Here is a 19,948-nt window from a genome sequence, read left to right on the forward strand (position 1 = left end):
TTGAGGGATGTTGGTCAAAATTGGGTCTAGACTGCCCACCTTGTTGTTCTGAGTCTGTGTCAGATCCTGTATCTGAAAAGTTGTTCTTTTTTGTTGAAAGTGTTGAGCACCCCTGTTGGTATTTTGAGGTTCGTAAAAATCTTTTTGTAAATAAGGATAGGTTTTGTCCTTGTTATATCCACGGATATCTTTGTGGAGTTTGTCAGTTTTCTTTTGTGCATTAAAGATCTCAAATTCCTTGATCGTTTGTGCCACCTTATCTAAGAGCAACTTGGCGTTGGTGATGTTGCTGTCAGAGTTAATCTTATTTTCAATTATTTCTATTTCCTTCAGTAAAAGTATGATCTGTTTGGCTACAGTTTCGATGCTTAAAACCATCCACGTTCTTGAACATTTATTCGCTGCGAAACTGAAGCCAATTTTAAAATCGTTGTCATCTGTGAAGATAATAGGAATGTTTTTAATCTGAAGCCCTGTAGGTATGATGTTAGCGTTAAGGCAGTCAGTAAGGAATTTGGCATGAAGCTCCGTTCTTACCAGCTTCTTTTTGAGTCTTTCTTATTGGTTCAGGTCTGATTCATAGGGTGAATGGGAGACTGCACCTTTATTGCCCAAAAGGGAAGGACCTGCTGCTATTTTTTGGACATATTCTTCCGTGTACGAAAGAGTTTCAACCTCAGACATTAAAGGAATCTAATGTCTATCTCCATGAAGATGTTAGGGAAAGTTTTAACAAGTATTAACCCGTTCAACCACTTGAAGAGTGGCCCATAGCAGAAATTAGCTGCGCTGCAATTTTGCTGAGAAGGGATGGGTAACCCAATATACCCTTGCGGGCTCGGGCAAATAGTAAATATGAAATAAGGGTACCAGCAAGGGTTTTATTTTTGAATTCAACGTTACAGCGTCAAAAGGTCTATGTTACTAGAGCTCTTAAACTGAAATTATCAGTAGCTGTCGTAGTTGTTGTGACACCCAAGAATTGGTGATTGGACCTCAAATACTGCCACACTAGCTTTGAGGAATTAGAACTATTCAGACATATGAAACCAGTTCAAAAATGAAAAGCAACACAAGAATTTATATTTCAAAGAGACTTATTCTTTATATCTTTGAATCAAACTCATATATTATAAGGGTACATAATCAACTTAATTACTACCAAATCCTAAGTATAAGGAAACGGACATTCATTCCATAAATACAAAAGATTAAAAACCCAGTCTGTATAATGAGTAAAAATGACTTCTTGTTGAAATAGCCAGTAAGTCAGATGAAAATAAATGCAGACATGGACTGGTATGTCGACGTTTCGGTCTTATATGGTATTATCCCAAGACCATCATCAGGACGAAGGGTTAATGTAGTATTGATGACCCCTAAAGAATGACATAACATGAAATTAACATATGATCTCTATCAGTGTTGCTGACATAAAAGAAACTTGATCATAAATACATTCAATCTATTTAAACTCAGACTCAAGTTGTCTTAGACTTCATAGTTCTAACATAAATTTCTGTCGGTGTGGCGACAAATAATGACATTTTAAACTTAAATGGTGTGAACATATTTGAATATGGCTGCGGTTTTTCTTCGATCACAGTCATATTAACTACTTACTTTTAAAAAAAACAGAATGCACTGTGTGACTTTTGAACAACGATTTAGTTTGTGATGTCACACTCTGTGGAAAGGAGGCAAAGCGGATTTTTTCAAGCTCTAGCAAAAAATGTTATGCACTAAACATAGTCATGTGAGTACATATCTTTAGAAACTTTTACCTTAGGGAGTCACAAATATCTCCCTTGGAAGGCGTTCGGTCAAAAGTACCAAGCCAGATTATGGTTCTTCCACAGTAAAAACCAGATCCAACTGAAAAATAGACGAACAACCAAAATTCAGTAATGAAACGATCGTTTTCACCTTGTATTAGTCATTGTAAATTTGACTGGGCAACTATTTCTACCCAAGATTGTCACTTTATTATGAAACATTCTTGGCAATATGCCAGCAGTGCAATGTATAGAGGGTTCAGTTGCTCACATCGATATAGGGAAGCTATCTTTGCGCATTGTCCTAGTTGTAAGTGAGTTGCCAGCGAAAAGTTAATCCTACGTGAACATGATGGATGTTCATTGTAGACATATAGGCTAAGACAGCCGAATCATAGAACCCTAATGCATTCGCTGGTCCTGTCAAACTATTGGACAGAAAATTGTTTCTGTACATCAGCTGGTCTTAGGCCAATTGATTGTTGCCGACAAACAATCGTTACGTGGTGTTAAGAGGCAGAGTTTGTTTATTTCTCTGTCCTCGCATTCATAAGGGTATGTACTATAACCAAACAATCAGTTTATGTGTACAGGGAGGAAGAATTACGTTACATTTCTGTCCTCACAGTCGGAGAACCAAAGGTCAGGCCGAACAGTCAAGTGTCAGAAGACACGATAGTTTAACAACACCCCAGTTGGTAATGGTTAAGGAAACTAAGCTGGTGTAAACCCAATATCTAGTCGCACCTAGCAGCAAGCTGTACTTACTTTCTGTAAGTTTGAAAATACGCGTAGACGAGAACACTGCAACCGAGGAATCTAGTCGGAGGTTATCAACAAGCTGCACCATATCGGCCATTTTTATACCTCATTTCCGCATTGCAGCGGTAGTGTCTCTAGTGGCGGCACTTATCGGTACTATTATGTCACACGAATAAAGCGGCCATATTTTAATTGACTAAACGTATGGATAACCTGCCTCGAATAGTGAAAAAGGCTAAAGTCTATTGCCCATATTATCAAATGCATCGACTCCAGATGCTTATGAATATTTGTTCTCAATTTATTGTTACTGTGTAATTTATTTTGTTATTCCTTGGTTAGATATAAAGTCACCTGTATTTGTACACGATCAACTATTGAATTAAACAAGACCTGTGTTACACAGTTGTTTGGCTAATCACAATGTATTCACAATGCCGAACTTTTGTGGCTCAGATGGCTCATTCACGTATATTTATGATGGGTATTGAAGGCTATGTCATACGCCATTTTGAAATGTCTAATTTCAACTTGTGTAAATGACATTACCATCTCGGAAAAGAGTGTTTCGTGTTAGCAGACCTATGGGATATTTCGTGAAAATATATGATGGATCACAGAACTGTCCAAAAGATCTAGTTTCTTAAGCAAAACTACCTCTTTGGATACATTAAGTTCGATTAGCATGCATACAGACAATTTTACTTTTCAAATTCAGATCATACTGTCGCATCCAAAGGCGCGCGCACATTCTGTATAACCAGCTAGCGTTGACATGCTGAACATAAGACTTGAACTCATAATTATGTATAACAAACCGAGGACCTGCTGGAAAAGACAGTATGTGACCTTACCGATTCTTTGAGGCATTTAGTACGATTGGCATGTATTGCCAAAAGCTTTTGACTTTTCAAATTTAGATCATAATGTCGCATACAAAGTTGCGCGCACATTCTATATAACTACCTGGCGTTGACATGCTGTACACAAGAATAAAACTGGTAAATATGTATAACTGGACCAGGGCCTATTGGATGGGGCAGTATATGACCTTGCAGATCTAAGTCAAACAGGCTAGTGTATGCCATTCTGTAAAGGAGTTCAACCCATTTTTTATGCTGTTGGTGGATTCAATCCACTGATTTTCTTTCAGGGTCAAAAGTCTGTCCACGTTATGTTGTCTAATGGTGGGTTTGATCACCTCTATCACCCACCATTTCATTTCTCTTTCAGTGTGTTTAAAATGTAGAAAGTGTTCGACTAAGGGCGCATTTTCAATTCTACACCTTATTCGAGACTGGTGTTGTAGAATTCTTTGTTTTATCATCTGGGTTGTCTTGCCAATGTATATCAGGCTACAGGGACACTGTTTACAGTATACCACATTTTGTGTTCGACAGTTTGAGAAATTCTTAATCGTGATTGTCTTACCATTAAGTTCGAATGTCTTGATGTGGGAAGTGGTACTACAAGCCATGCAATTGTTGCATTTGAAATGTCCTATCAGAGGGACTAGTTGTTCTCCACAAGATTCAGATTTTTTGTTTCATACGCATGTACTAGCCTATCACGTAGATTACGGCCTCGTTTGAATGAAAAAAGTGGTTTCTCTTTGAGTTCAGGCAGCTCTGTGAGAAGTGACCAGTGCTTTGTTATTATTTTTTCCAGCTGGTTACTAATTGTGCCAAATGTTGTGACACAGACAAGAGGATTAATGTCTTTTTTGGTTCCATTGGAAAGTAGCAAATCTCGGTTGTTATACCACGCTCTCGTGAGAGAGTTTTTGAGAAGTTTATTAGGATACCCCCTCTCTAACAGTTTATTTTTCAGGGCCTTAGCTTCTCTGAAATAGTCTGTTTTCTTTGTACACTTCCTCCGTAAACTGAGAAATTGTCCAAAGGGTAAGCCATCCGGCAATGCCTTAGGGTGATGGCTGCTGTATTTTAAGAGAGTATTTCTAGCGGTGGGTTTTGTATAGAGTGTTGTATACAAGGTGTTATCATCATTCACTTTGATTGTTAAAACCAGAGAATTCATCTCTTGGTTATTGCTTTCTAGGGTGAATGTCAAATTGGGATTTCTTTCATTGAGCCATAGGTGAAAGTTGGCAAGGAAATCTTTACTACCTCTCCAGATGACAAACACGTCATCAATATACCTGAGCCAACATGAAATGTTGGCCAGGTTTGCATTCAAAGGATGGTAAATGAATCTCTTCTCAAACTCTGAGACATAGATGTTCGCTATGTCTGGGGCATATATTGCCCCCATTGCTACTCCTTTAAGTTGTTGGAAATAGCTTCTTTCGAAGAGAAAGAAGTTTTCGCATAAGGGAGATTCTCACGCATTCAAGTATGAAGTCAGTTGGTACTTCATGGGGTCAACAGCGAGAGTCTAGAAGATCGCTCAGTATAGTCAAAGCCTCTTGTTGGGGAATGTTGGTATAGAGGCTTTCTATATCCATCGTAACCAAATATACTTCTTCTGGATTGAATGAATGATTCTCTAGTTTGTTGATGACTGATGTTGTATCTCTGATGTAGGTTTTTGCCTCTACTGCAAACGGTTGAATATAGTGGTCAGCATATTGTGCTAGGGGTTTGAGAATTGAATTGCACCCTGACACTATGGGCCTACCCGGTGGTTGAGTGGTATTTTTATGCACCTTGGGGAGGATGTATATGGCCGGCACAGTTGGAGCCTTGTCTATCAGGAATAGAGCTTCTTTTTCACTAAGCCAACCGCCCATAAGGCCTATCTGGCTGAGACATGATATCTCTTTTTCTAATCTAGGGGTGTCTATTATGTCAGCAACACTGATAGAGATCATATGCTAATTTCATGTTATGTGATTCTTTAGGGGTCATCAATACTACATTAACCCTTCATCCTGATGATGGTCTTGGGATAATACCATATAAGACCGAAACGTCAACATACCAGTCCATGTCTGCATTTATTTTCATCTGACTTACTGGCTATTTCAACAAGAAGTCATTTTTACTCATTATACAGACTGGATTTTTAATCTTTTGTATTTATGGAATGAATGTCCGTTTCCTTATACTTAAGATTTGGTAGTAATTAAGTTGATTATGTACCCTTATAATATATGAGTTTGATTCAAAGATATAAAGAATAAGTCTCTTTGAAATATAAATTCTTGTGTTGCTTTTCATTTTTGAACTGGTTTCGTATGTCTGAATAGTTCCAATTCCTCAAAGCTAGTGTGGTAGTATTTGAGGTCCAATCACCAATTCTTGGGTGTCACAACAACTACAACAGCTACTGATAATTTCAGTATAAGAGCTCTAGTAACATAGACCTTTTGTAGCTGTAACGTTGAATTCAAAAATAAAACCCTTGCTGGGACCCTTATTTCATATTTACTATTTGCCCGAGCCCGCAAGGGTATATTGGGTTACCCACCCCTTCTCAGCAAAATTGCAGCGCAGATAATTTCTGCTGTGGGCCACTCTTCAAGTGATTGAACAGGTTAATACTTGTTAAAACTTTCCCTAACATCTTCATAGAGATAGACATTAGATTCCTTTAATGTCTGAGGTTGAAACTCTTTCGTACACGGAAGAATATGTCCCAAAAATAGCAGCAGGTCCTTCCCTTTTGGGCAATAAAGGTGCAGTCTCCCATTCACCCTATGAATCAGACCTGAACCAATTAGAAAGACTCAAAAAGAAGCTGGTAAGAACAGAGCTTCATGCCAAATTCCTTACTGACTGCCTTAAGGCTAACATCATACCTACAGGGCTTCAGATTAAAAACATTCCTATTATCTTCACAGATGACAACGATTTTAAAATTGGCTTCAGTTTTGCAGCGAATAAATGTTCAAGAACGTGGATGGTTTTAAGCATCGAAACTGCAGCCAAACAGATCATACTTTTACTGAAGGAAATAGAAATAATTGAAAATAAGATTAACTCTGACAGCAACATCACCAACGCCAAGTTGCTCTTAGATAAGGAGGCACAAACAATCAAGGAATTTGAGATCCTTAATGCACAAAAGAAAACTGACAAACTCCACAAAGATATCCGTGGATATAACAAGGACAAAACCTATCCTTATTTACAAAAAGATTTTTACTAACCTCAAAATACCAACAGGGGTGCTCAACACTTTCAACAAAAAATAACAACTTTTTCAGATACAGGATCTGACACAGACTCAGAACAACACGGTGGGCAGTCTAGACCCAATTTTGACCAACATCCCTCAACCTCCCGACAGTCTTTTTTAGCGCAGGACAGGAGAGAAACAGGCCATCCCCGGAACAACAGAGGTGGCAGAAGAGGATGGTTTCGGAACCAATACACCCCAGGCCAACGCCAGGCACGGAATCAATATTACGAATGGTAGGAGATAATGACACCATCCCTATCTTCAATATTTCCAATCATATTCTCACGGAATCACAAATAGGGGTTCTTTCCTCTGGGCTTTCCTTCGTACCAACAAATAGGAACAGTCAGTTTCAAACTAAACTTGAATTGTACAAATTCTTTAGAACCATCAGATTAAAGAATTTTTTCTTTAATAAACCATCCAACCAAGAAAGAAATGTCACAGGTCTACGTCCACCATCAAACTATTTGACATTAAACAACATGGTGTCAAAGGAAATAGTCATTTTTGAAAATGCAGTCTTAATTGAAAGAACAATCTAAGTAAGGAAGAATTAACAGCTTTGAGAAATCTTGAATCCATACCAGATACCCTTATAAAACCGGCAGACAAAGGGGGAGGTATTGTCCTTTGGGATAGAATAGCGTACAGGAATGAAGTCTTAAAACAGCTTTCAGTAACAGAAAACTTCAAATGACTTTCCAGCAACCCTACCCCTAGATTAGAAAAAGAGATATCATGTCTCAGCCAGATAGGCCTTAAGGGCGGTTGGCTTAGTGAAAAAGAAGCTCTATTCCTGATAAACAAGGCTCTAACTGTGCCGGCCATATACATCCTCCCCAAGGTGCATAAAAATACCACTCAACCACCGGGGAGGCCCATAGTGTCAGGGTGCAATTCAATTCTCAAATCCCTAGCACAATATGCCGACCACTTCATTCGACCGTTTGCAGTAGAGGCAAAAACCTACATCAGAGACACAACATCAGTCATCAACAAACTAGAGAATCATTCATTCAATCCAGAAGAAGAATATTTGGTTACGATGGATATAGAAAGCCTCTGTACCAACATTCCCCAACAAGAGGCTTTGACTATACTGAGCGATCTTCTAGACTCTCGCTGTCGACCCCTTGAAGTACCAACTGACTTCATACTTGAATGCATTAGAATCTCCTTATGCGAAAACTTCTTTCTCTTCGAAAGAAGCTATTTCCAACAACTTAAAGGAGTAGCAATGGGGGCAATATATGCCCCAGACATAGCAAACATCTATGTCTCAGAGTTTGAGAAGAGATTCATTTACCATCCTTTGAATCCATACCTGGCAAACATTTCATGTTGGCTCAGGTATATTGATGACGTGTTTGTCATCTGGAGAGGTAGTAAAGATCTGCTTGCCAACTTTCACCTATGGCTCAATGAAAGAAATCCCAATTTGACATTCACCCTAGAAAGCAATAACCAAGAGATGAATTTTCTGGATTTAACAATGATGATAACACCTTGTATACAACACTCTATACAAAACCACCGCTAGAAATACTCTCTTAAAATACAGCAGCCATCACCCCAAGGCATTGCGGGATGGCTTACCCTTTGGACAATTTCTCCGTTTACGGAGGAATTGTACAAAGAAAACAGACTATTTCAGAGAAGCTAAGGCCCTGAAAAATAAACTGTTAGAGAAGGGGTATCCTAATAAACTTCTCAAAAACTCTCTCAAGAGAGCATGGTATAACAACCGAGATTTGCTACTTTCCAATGGAACCAAAAAAGACATTAATACGCTTGTCTGTGTCACAATATTTGGCACAATTAGTAACCAGCTGAAAAAAATAATAACAAAGCACTGGTCACTACTCACAGAGTTGCCTGAACTCAAAGAGAAACCACTTTTTTCATTCAAACGAGGCCGTAATCTACATGATAGGCTACTACATGCATATGAAACAAAAAATCTGAATATTGTGGATAACATGAAACAACTAGTCCCTCTGATAGGACATTTCAAATGCAACAATTGCATGGCTTGTAGTACACTTCAAACATCAAGTCATTCGAACTTAATGGTAAGACAATCACGATTAAGAATTTCTCAAACTGTCGAACACAAAATGTGGTATACTGTATTTAGTGTCCCTGTGGCCTGATATACATTGGCAAGACCACCCAGATGATAAAACAAAGAATTCTACAACACCTGTCTCGAATAAGGTGTAGAATTGAAAATACGCCCTTAGTTGAACACTTTCTACATTTTAAATACACTGAAAGAGAAATGAAATGGTGGGTGATAGAGGTGATCAAACCCACCAATAGACAACATAACGTGGACAGACTTTTGACCCTGAAAGAAAATCAGTGGATTGAATCCACCAACAGCATAAAAAATGGGTTGAACTCCTTTACAGAATGGCATACACTAGCCGGCTTGACTTAGATCTGCAAGGTCATATACTGCCCCATCCAATAGGCCCTGATCCAGGTATACATATTCACCAGTTTTATTCTTGTGTACAGCATGTCAACGCCAGGTAGTTATATAGAATGTGCGCGCAACTTTGGATGCGGCAGTATGATCTAAATTTGAAAAGTCAAATTTTTTTTGCAATACATGCCAATCGTACTAAATGCCTCTACGGATCGGTAAGGTCACATACTATCTTTTCCAGCAGGTCCTCGGTCTGTTATACATAATTATGAGTTCAAGTCTTATGTTCAGCATGTCAACGCTAGCTGGTTATACAGAATGTGCGCGCGCCTTTGGATGCGTCAGTATAATCTGAATTTGAAAAGTAAAATTGTCTGTATGCATGCTAATCGAACTTAATGCTTCCAAAGAGGTAGTTTTGCTTAAGAAACTAAATTGTACACGCTTTAGGAGCGACAGATTTGTGTTGAAGTATATGTGTATGTACTATTCTTTTGGACAGTTCTGTGATCCATCATATATTTTCACGAAATATCCCATAGGTCTGCTAACACGAAACACTCTTTTCCGAGATGGTAATGTCATTTACACAAGTTGAAATTAGACATTTCAAAATGGCGTATGTCATAGCCTTCAATACCCATCATAAATATACGTGAATGAGCCATCTGAGCCACAAAAGTTCGGCATCCTGAATACATTGTGATTAGCCAAACAACTGTGTAACACAGGTCTTGTTTAATTCAATAGTTGATCGTGTACAAATACAGGTGACTTTATATCTAACCAAGGAATAACAAAATAAATTACACAGTAACAATAAATTGAGAACAAATATTCATAAGCATCTGGAGTCGATGCATTTGATAATATGGGTAATAGACTTTAGCCTTTCTCACTATTCGAGGCAGGTTATCCATAAGTTTAGTCATTTAAAGATGGCCGCCTTATTCATGTGACATAATAGTACCAGTAAGTGCCGCCACTGGAGACACACTACCGCTGCAATGCGGAAAGGAGGTATAAAAATGGCGGCTATGGTGCAGCTTGTTGATAACCTCCGACTAGATTCCTCGGTTGCAGGGTTCCCGTCTACGCGTATTTTCAAACTTACAGAAAGTAAGTACAGCTTGCTGCTAGGTGCGACTAGAAATTGGGTTTACACCAGCTTAGTTTCCTTAACCATTACCAACTGGGGTGTTGTTAAACTATCGTGTCTTCTGACACTTGACTGTTCGGCCTGACCTTTGATTCTCCGACTGTGAGGACAGAAATGTAACGTAATTCTTCCTCCCTGTACACATAAACTGATTGTTTGGTTATAGAAATAAACAAACTCTGCCTCCTAACACCACGTAACGATGTTTGTCGGCAACAATCAATTGGCCTAAGACCAGCTGATGTACAGAAACAATTTTCTGTCCAATAGTTTGACAGGACCAGCGAATGCATTGGGGTTCTATGATTCGGCTGTCTTAGCCTATATGTCTACAATGAACATCTATCATGTTCACGTAGGATTAACTTTTCGCTGGCAACTCACTTACAACTAGGACAATGCGCAAAGATAGCTTTGCTATATCGATGTGAGCACCTGAACCCTCTATACATTGCACTGCTGGCATATTGCCAAGAATGTTTCATAGGGGGAGGAGCCTAGCTCGCGACCGAGATGGCCGCGCATTAGCTCGGCTCCGTTCGCCAGCCTGTATTTTCACATTTATCCTGCTGTTATCCTGCCCCGGGAAGCCCTCTTTGCTGTGTGATAGTGCTACGACGCCCTGCAGGCACTTACCTCTTGTTCCGGTTGTCCTGGCTGCTGTGGATCCGGAGCGGTGCCCCCCGATCGTTTTGTGGCGTCGGAGGCGGACTGGCCTGGATCTTCTTGCTGGCTCCCGGGCCGGACGGAGCCTGCGGTGCTGCCCTTCGGGGCGCGGTGGAGGTGGTCGGAAGGCCGTTGTTCGTGTGGGCCGGAGGTCCTTCCTGGCTGATTCCCGTGGGGAGGAGGCCTTTGGTGGAGGCGCTGCCTTCCATTGCCGGAGCTCCTCGTGTATCCGGCTTGCTCCCCCTTTGTTCTCCGGTCCGGCCATTTTGATTTTGCCGCCCGGACTCGGGGAACGGTACCGGCGGCGTTGGGTGGCCGGTGAGGTCCCTTTCTTCTGGTGGCCCCCCTTCCTGCCCGGGGTGCTCTGCCGCTGGTCGGCGCGACTATACTTGCCTTTCCGTCGCCCCGGCGGAGGTTGGCGGCCGCGCGGCCTCGTTGGGCTCTCAAATGGCGACCGACCCCAATTGTCTCGGCCGGGCCTGGACGAGCGCTGGAGGCCCGCCGCATGGCCCGGGTCTTGAATACTGTAAAGGTTTTCCTACGCTTAAGGAGGTCCTGGATGCCCTGCTCTCCTGGCGGCTCTTGGTGGCCGCGCCTGTCATTACTTCGGAGATGGTTCCTCGCTACGGGCCTCCCGGGCCCCCACGACCGGATGTGGCTTTGCCGTTGCGGGGTACGGCTGGAATTATCCTGGCAGAATTGGCCCCGGCTACGACCGCGTCCGTGGGTGTGCGGAACTTGATGATGCCTCCTCCTCCGGCTCTGCCTCCTTTGCCTCTGGCCCGGGAGCTGGATTTTGCTCGGCCTGACTTTCATGACTCTCCCGGTTCCTTTTTGCCGCCGCTGCCCGGCGATCTCTCCTGTGCTGGCCCAGATGGGTCGGTTTCTTTGGACATATCCTTGGACCTGTGCCTGCATCGTTTGCTACACTTCGTGACTTTCCTGGATCTTCCGTGTTGTACTTCCCGTGTATTTTCTGGACTGCCGTTGTATTTTCCTGCTGTCTGCCTTCTGTTCTTCGTGGCCTGGTCCTCGCTGGACCGGACTGTTCTTACTTTGGACAAACAGGGACAGGGCTGATGTGCACTGGCATCTGCGTGCGGTAGTCTTGTACTGATTTGGATGGTCAATGTGTCCTGGTATGGTTATGTGTGATTGTTTGGTGCTCTTGGACTTTAACCTGATAATCTTTGGCTTCCCGGGGTCTGGGACCTTCGACTCAGGCGGGTGGCCGAGTGCGTTTCCTCCTGTTTTCCGGCCCTCCCCCGTGTATGTGTATGTATGTGTCTCCCATCCCATGTTCCCTTCCCCTGCCCTTCCCCGTTTTTGTCTTCTGTTTCCGACTTAACTTTACTCCGCTATATTTCGGGTTCTAATTAGGGCGACAGGCACGCTGCGGGGGGTAGGCCGTAGCCTTCTGCAGGGGTGCAGGGTGGGCTTAGGGGTGGGTGGGTGGGGTCTGTCTCTATTGGGGGGTCATTTTCCCCCCTCATTTCTTCCTTTTTTTTGTTCTATGGCTCTTGTGTATTCACCTTTTCGGGACTCTGTCTCCTCATGTGTCCCCCTGGGGAGTTTCTGTGGCGTTCGTATTCCGGTGTGTGTCTGATTGTGGCCCGCTGGTTCTTTTGGTGTCGACTTTTTGGTATATCACATGCCGGGTCATGTTGTTCTGTCTTGTCTCCTGGGGGTGCGTGATTTGGTGGGAGTCCCTTCTTTTGTCCCCTTTTTCCCTCTTCCCCTTCCTCCTTTATGGGGGTCTCTTTATTTCCGTTGGGGTGCATATCGTATTGTATTTTGCACTGGGGGCCTTTTTGGTTCTGTCTCTACAATTTGGGTGGGGGCGGTGAAGGGTGAGCGCGGTTTGACTGATGCCATTGTAGCTTCTTTGTACTCCGATTATGTGTATATTCTTTGGTAGCTATGTTTGTATGGCTTTTTGTTTCATCCTGTGTTCATAAAATGGCGGCTTGCCGCGGCCCCTCCCCTGTTGTTCCTTCCACGGCCCGTTATTCTTCTGTTCCCCCGCCCCGTATTAGAAAATTAACCTTTTGTTATCCTGTTTTTGCGGATTGCTCGATGGCCTTTGTTGTTTCTCCTGTGCTCCTGGTGTCATATCCTGTGAAGAACTTATTCTCCTTTGCTACGTTTCTTACCATGTGGTGGCCAGCCCGTGGGGTTGTAGGCCCGTATTTGTGAGCTTTCTTTGTACAATAAAGGTTTAAAAAAAAAAAAAAAAAAAAAGAATGTTTCATAATAAAGTGACAATCTTGGGTAGAAATAGTTGCCCAGTCGAATTTACAATGACTAATACAAGGTGAAAACGATCGTTTCATTACTGAATTTTGGTTGTTCGTCTATTTTTCAGTTGGATCTGGTTTTTACTGTGGAAGAACCATAATCTGGCTTGGTACTTTTGACCGAACGCCTTCCAAGGGAGATATTTGTGACTCCCTAAGGTAAAAGTTTCTAAAGATATGTACTCACATGACTATGTTTAGTGCATAAAAAAGTTTGCTAGAGCTTGAAAAAATCCTCTTTCTTTGCCTCCTTTCCACAGAGTGTGACATCACAAACTAAATCGTTGTTCAGAAGTCACACAGTGCAATCTGTTTTTAGGTCGAGCTGGAGAGCATCCGTAGGATGCGTCCAGTCTCGAGAACTTTAGTGATCAGTCTAGGGGGAATGACGGACAAAAAGGTGTTACGAGCTTGGATTTGGGTGCACGTCCCCTGCCACAGATTCCCTGAACACAGACATACACACATGCACACGCAGGCAGGAAGGCACACACGCGCGCGCACCCCTCCTACTTTCCCCGACTCACCGGCACCCCGCACCCCCCCTCCCCCCCCCGCCGCACACACACAGGAGCGCACCTACGCACACGCACGCACGCACACACACATACAGAGACCACCGCCATACAAGCCCCCCACCCCCCCGCTCGCTCTCACCGCTCCCGGTTTCCTTCCCGCTCTGGCTCCACAACCGGACTCCAGAACCCAATCAGAGGCCGATCACCCTGAGCAAGGTAGCGGCCGGGACAAAGGACGACAGACGAGAACGTTGCGAATCAGTGCGCGTGCGCAGCTAAAGGTCACGCCTACTAACATGCCGCCCTCCGGTTGCGTAAGCGCTATGTGGCGGACAGACGGTATCGGATCGGAACAGGCATAGCTGACACGAGCAGGACTGGGCCCTGAGGGGTTGGGCCGCTTCTGCACCTGGCCGCTTCAGGCCCTCTCACTGCTGGCCGCAAAGATTGAAATTACCCCATCTCACTACCCGGCTACTCGTGCAGCATGATGATGGCAAACTACTAGGGGTGCCGGCGCCGCACCTGCCACCGCGTTTCCCAGCAGCACTGGGTACAGAGGCCAGCAGAGAGGTGAGCGGACACTGGGGACGGTACAGTAGAGAGAGTCAGTGACTGCCACTCTAACCATCAGGAGACGCTGGCTGAGGGGAGGAGAAGGGCAGGGAGTGTTTAGGCTGTTGTAACTTGTGTAAAGTCCTCTGAGGCCTGTGGCGAAATCGGGACAGCAAAAGGCACACCAATTGCTTGACAATAACTGTCTCGCGCTGGAACCCCAGTGGCTTACTACGTTATACTAGGGACCTAAACTATTCTGTTATGAACTACCATGCAATGTTTTTCTCCACCCCATATCTACACGAGTGGATGCTGTTCGTGTAGGTCTAAATTCAGTGCTTGTGCGTGTTTTCGTCCTTATTTTTGGGTTTACTTTAGCCACGTAGTGTCTTTATGTACAACTAGCACCTCGGACACTAGGGTCAAAGCACTCCAAATGGAAAGTTAAGTGCGGAGGAAAAACACATGTCAGGTGGCATTTTCGGCCGTGTGTCTTCTGAAGAAGCAGCACTGTGCAAAGGGTCCTCGTCATTCCAGGAGACCGTTACTCAGAAGGCAATTTTCTAAAAATCAGTCACAAAGAGGCTCCAAACCGATGTTTTAATTACCACTACTTTACGCACCAAGGTGGACAATCTACAACTGACTCTTCAGTAACATATATTTTTAATCATCTTCACTGAAAACCCATCCACCACACGTGAACTATAAATCTTTACACTAAGCATTGAACAGACTGTAATATGTGCAGTATCACTAACCCTATATTTGATTTAACCCTAGACATCGTCCTATAATGTACCTTATAGTACTACTCTACACACCTTGTACCTCTGTGTCTGGTTGCTTAGTGCGCTGCATGTGTTGCTGACGTTCTTTCTAGGTGCCTGCCCCTATCGAACCAGGCAGGGTGCAGGATCCTGAATGATTTTGATTTTGTTGTGGGGCATCACAGGATAGTCAAGCAAGAGCATACCTTTAACATGGTTCTCATGCTCCTGGCCCCCCACCTCCCCCAGACAACATAATGACTGTCTTTCACTGACGTCCGCCCTTATATTATGATGTTCACACCCAAAGAGCTGAGAGGTCCCATGTACATACCATTTACAGGCTACCAGATTTCCTATATGGATAAAAGTTAGACTTAGCCCAGACTTGATCACCTTGGATTGTGGCTTTATTTTGCGCGCAAGAATGTGTCACTCTTAGTCGTTAAAATGTCACTCATAATTACATTGAAATTATGAAAATGTCACACATAGCAATTTGAAACCTTGCCAGCTATGCAGCCCTGCCTCAGTATATGAACTCATATCGGTTCTTCTCAGCTTTCCTAAGCACGCAAGAGTTCTCTGTACATGACATGCCTGAGGGGTCCAGAATTGTCAAGGGTGGAGGGCAACAATTGATGGATGTTAAATTCTTGAGCAAACCTTTCTTAACCACAGGGCCCATCTTGGGTGACATGCCATTGCATTGTTTTTTAGCTTGTATATGCGCTAACAGAAATTAGTCTTGTGCCTGGGTGAAGACGAGTTTGCATATGGTATGCCCCCTGCTGTGCTGAAAAGACGAGCAAGAACATGGAATGGAATGTTAGCCAGAGGCATTCCTGATGGCAGCAAGCGATGGCTCCAACATACACATCAATCACTTTTTTTTGTACTTCCGCTAAATGTGGTAATGTAAGTAAGTATTAAGCACGCTCTTGAAGCCACCATTGGAAAGCCTACTGAGCACACAAAAATATGACTTCTGTGAAAATAACTATACTGAATTCGTGTTGAAGCACTAACGCAGCCTTCCAAACAGCACTGATCAATCGATAATGTGATTGATTAGCAGAACGACTTGCTTACCTCAGAGAACAGGCAGTTAAGACGCATTCGTTCCCCAGTTGGGAAGCCCTGCGGCAGCATACTGAAACACGGGGCATGACGTCACGAAAAAACGTAGAACAAAGATAACTGTTAGACCCATACAACCAGCGCCGTCTTAACGCATGGGCACGCTGGGCAGCTGCCCGGGGCCCCACGAGCATAGGGGCCCCATTCAGACAAGAATTTAACACAGAATTTCCATGAAACATTTGTATTCCTGTGAGTGATTTTGTACGCAGGGCCCAGTGCACTGCTTTGCTCAGGGGCCTACAGTGATGTTTAGACGGCCCTGCATATAACCTGCATTTCACTCATACACGGAAGAAAAAGAATCCTTTATTAGGGCTCGCTGGTACTGCATCCGAAGGAGGCGTCCAGCTGGGAGCCTTTTAGTTACCTGACTCGGGGGAATGAGGACAAAAGGGTGTTACGAGCTTGGATTTGGGTGCCCAGCCCGGCGCCGTGCACATCCCCTGCCACAGATTCCCTGAACACAGACATACACACATGCACACGCAGGCAGGAAGGCACACACACACGCGCACCCCCCCTACTTCCCCCGACTCACCGGCACCCCCTCCCCCCCGCCGCACACACACAGGAGCGCACCTACACACACGCACGCACACACACATACAGAGACCACCGCCATACAAGCCCCCCGCCCCCCCGCTCGCTCTCACCGCTCCCGGTTTCCTTCCCGCTCTGGCTCCACAACCGGACTCCAGAACCCAATCAGAGGCCGATCACCCTGCGCAAGATAGCGACCGGGACAAAGGAAGACAGACGAGAACGTTGCGAAGCAGTGCGCGTGCGCAGCTAAAGGTCACGCCTACTAACATGCCGCCCTCCGGTTGCGTCCGCCACCGCCATACAAGCCCCCCCCCCCCGGCTCGCTCTCACCGCTCCCGGTTTCCTTCCCGCTCTGGCTCCACAACCGGACTCCAGAACCCCAGAACCCAATCAGAGGCCAATCACCCTGCGCAAGATAGCGCCCGGGACAAAGGACGACAGACGAAAACGTTGCGAAGCAGTGCGCGTGTGCAGCTTAAGGTCACGCCTACTAACATGCCGCCCTCCGGTTGCGTAAGCGCTATGTGACGGACTACGGTTTGCCACGATCGATTCCCCAATGAGTTCGTTTCTCATCTTGTAATGGTCTTCCTACACGGAGCTAGTTCCAAACACTATGCTTATTTTGCAACAATTATTTTAGAATATCTGAAATGCAGCTTTTTTGGCTGCTCTAAAAGGAAAGTTTAGGCGGTACTAGGGAAGATAACTAACAACTCGCTTAGCCCCTACCAGCACAAACACTACGTACACATATTTTGTCACGGGACATTAAGCGCATGCATTCTACCAGCACCCTGCAACACTGGGGATTTACAGGAATCCAAACACCAGCGTAAAGTACTCGAACAACAATGACGTCTGTCTTATAAATGTCACAATTTTTTTTTAATATTTCACTTCTGTTCTTGGATTTTCGTGAAAATACAACACATATTGCATTACAAAAACTATAGGTGTCACATTTGTGAAAGCTAAAACTATTGGCATTGTAAATGACAAAGCTATTAATTTAGCTATTTTCAAAACCAACACATAAATAAAAAAAATGTCATTTACAATACCAATAGCTCAAACTTTCCTAATGCGAGACCTATTGCATTGCAAATGCTTGTTTTTAAAAGTAAGTAGTTAATATGACTGTGATCGAAGAAAAACCGCAGCCATATTCAAATATGTTCACACATTTAAGTTTAAAATGTCATTATTTGTCGCCACAACGACAGAAATGTATGTTAGAACTATGAAGTCTAAGACAACTTGAGTCTGAGTTTAAATAGATTGAATGTATTCATGAACAAGTTTCTATTATGTCAGCAACACTGATAGAGATCATATGTTAATTTCATGTTATGTCATTCTTTAGGGGTCATCAATACTACATTAACCCTTCGTCCTGATGACGGTCTTGGGATAATACCATATAAGACCGAAATGTCGACATACCAGTCCATATCTGCATTTATTTTCATCTGACTTACTGGCTATTTCAACAAGAAGTCATTTTTACTCATTATACAGACTGGATTTTTAATCTTTTAGATTTATGGAATGAATGTCCGTTTCCTTATACTTAAGATTTGGTAGTAATTAAGTTGATTATGTTCCCTTATAATATATGAGTGTGATTCAAAGATATAAAGAATAAGTCTCTTTGAAATATAAATTCTTGTGTTGCTTTTCATTTTTGAACTGGTTTCGTATGTCTGAATAGTTCTAATTCCTCAAAGCTAGTGTGGTAGTATTTGAGGTCCAATCACCAATTCTTGGGTGTCACAACAACTACGACAGCTACTGATAATTTCAGTTTAAGAGCTCTAGTAACATAGACCTTTTGACGCTGTAACGTTGAATTAAAAAATATAACCCTTGCTGGTACCCTTATTTCATATTTACTATTTGCCCGAGCCCACAAGGGTATATTGGGTTACCCACCCCTTCTCAGCAAAATTGCAGCACAGATAATTTCTGCTGTGGGCCACTCTTCAAGTGGTTGAACAGGTTAATACTTGTTAAAACTTTCCCTAACATCTTTATAGAGATAGACATTAGATTCCTTTAATGTCTGAGGTTGAAACTCTTTCGTACACGGAAGAATATGTCCAAAAAATAGCAGCAGGTCCTTCCCTTTTGGGCAATAAAGGTGCAGTCTCCCATTCACCCTATGAATCAGACCTGAACCAATTAGAAAGACTCAAAAAGAAGCTGGTAAGAACGGAGCTTCATGCCAAATTCCTTACTGACTGCCTTAACGCTAACACTGTGTTAACAACAAGGACCCCCTGATACGGATCAATATCCTGGGACAGGGAAAAACAATATATGTAAAGTAACACTCCCAGGCATATACCAATTACACAATAGATTAAACAAACAAACTAGTACAGTTTAGAACAAATACATTTTTAATAAGATTAAAAAAGGATAAAGAGACAACACTAAAAATCAGTGCATTGATTACAATTAATAAAACATTCCTATAATTGTACATCTGTTTATACAAAGGATTTCAAATTAAAAAAGGGAAGATTAGATGGCATCCGGTCGACGCGTTTCAACATAAAAATATGTCTTCATCAGGACATATACCATCCAGTTTCAAAAGTTGTACTTGTGTACAAAGGTAAATCTGTTCTTTGTTATTCATATAAATTAAAAGCTGATTCAAGGCTGTATTATCGCGTTCCAAGTATTGATATCTTGATTAGCAGTTTTCTTATGCATATAATAGTGTTTCCTTTGGGGTATACATGGTCTGGATTTGTATAATTTAAGCAGGTAATCTCAACCCCTGAAATGTTATCGGGCAGTTCTTCATCTGGGGTCCTTTCTATCAATATCGTACCACGACTCAAAGCTGTTGTAGTAGATACGTTCCTAAATTATCACAAAGCGATAAGCAGTCGTGGTAACAGTCCTATCTCTGGGTATTATTAAAAAAGGATATGGTCGGCGTCTCGCTTCTAGTTTTATTAAGCCGCCAGCCACGCAAAGCACCTACTTCTAATAGAGCAGTGTTCACAAATATATACGTTGTTCCCTCGTGGTTTGCGGTTTTAAAGTATACGGCGATGGCGTCCTGGTAATTATTCTTTGTACTGCCAAACGCACGTTACTCCCGGTGAAAATCCACGAGGCTCCAGGAAAATTGCCGGATACACTGCCGGTCGGTCAGTA

At 43.0% G+C, this 19,948-nt stretch overlaps 1 long non-coding RNA gene across 3 annotated transcripts in view; it reads left to right on the forward strand.

Annotated features, from left to right (window-relative positions):
• LOC144822842 (uncharacterized) overlaps nucleotides 1-18,475 on the forward strand; it is a 108,352-nt gene extending 89,877 nt beyond the window's left edge. For 2 of the 3 annotated variants that reach the window (XR_013608706.1, XR_013608708.1), the window contains 2 exons: nucleotides 13,308-13,398; nucleotides 13,500-13,557. This is a non-coding gene — a long non-coding RNA (uncharacterized LOC144822842). Of the gene's footprint in view, nucleotides 1-13,307; nucleotides 13,399-13,499; nucleotides 13,558-18,137 lie in introns of those variants that run through there. The other variant, XR_013608707.1, reaches the window with a different exon arrangement.
• The last annotated feature ends 1,473 nt before the right edge of the window (nucleotides 18,476-19,948 follow it).

The sequence above is a fragment of the Lissotriton helveticus genome, chromosome 3_1, assembly GCF_964261635.1.
Source record: "Lissotriton helveticus chromosome 3_1, aLisHel1.1, whole genome shotgun sequence".
NCBI lineage: Eukaryota > Metazoa > Chordata > Amphibia > Caudata > Salamandridae > Lissotriton > Lissotriton helveticus.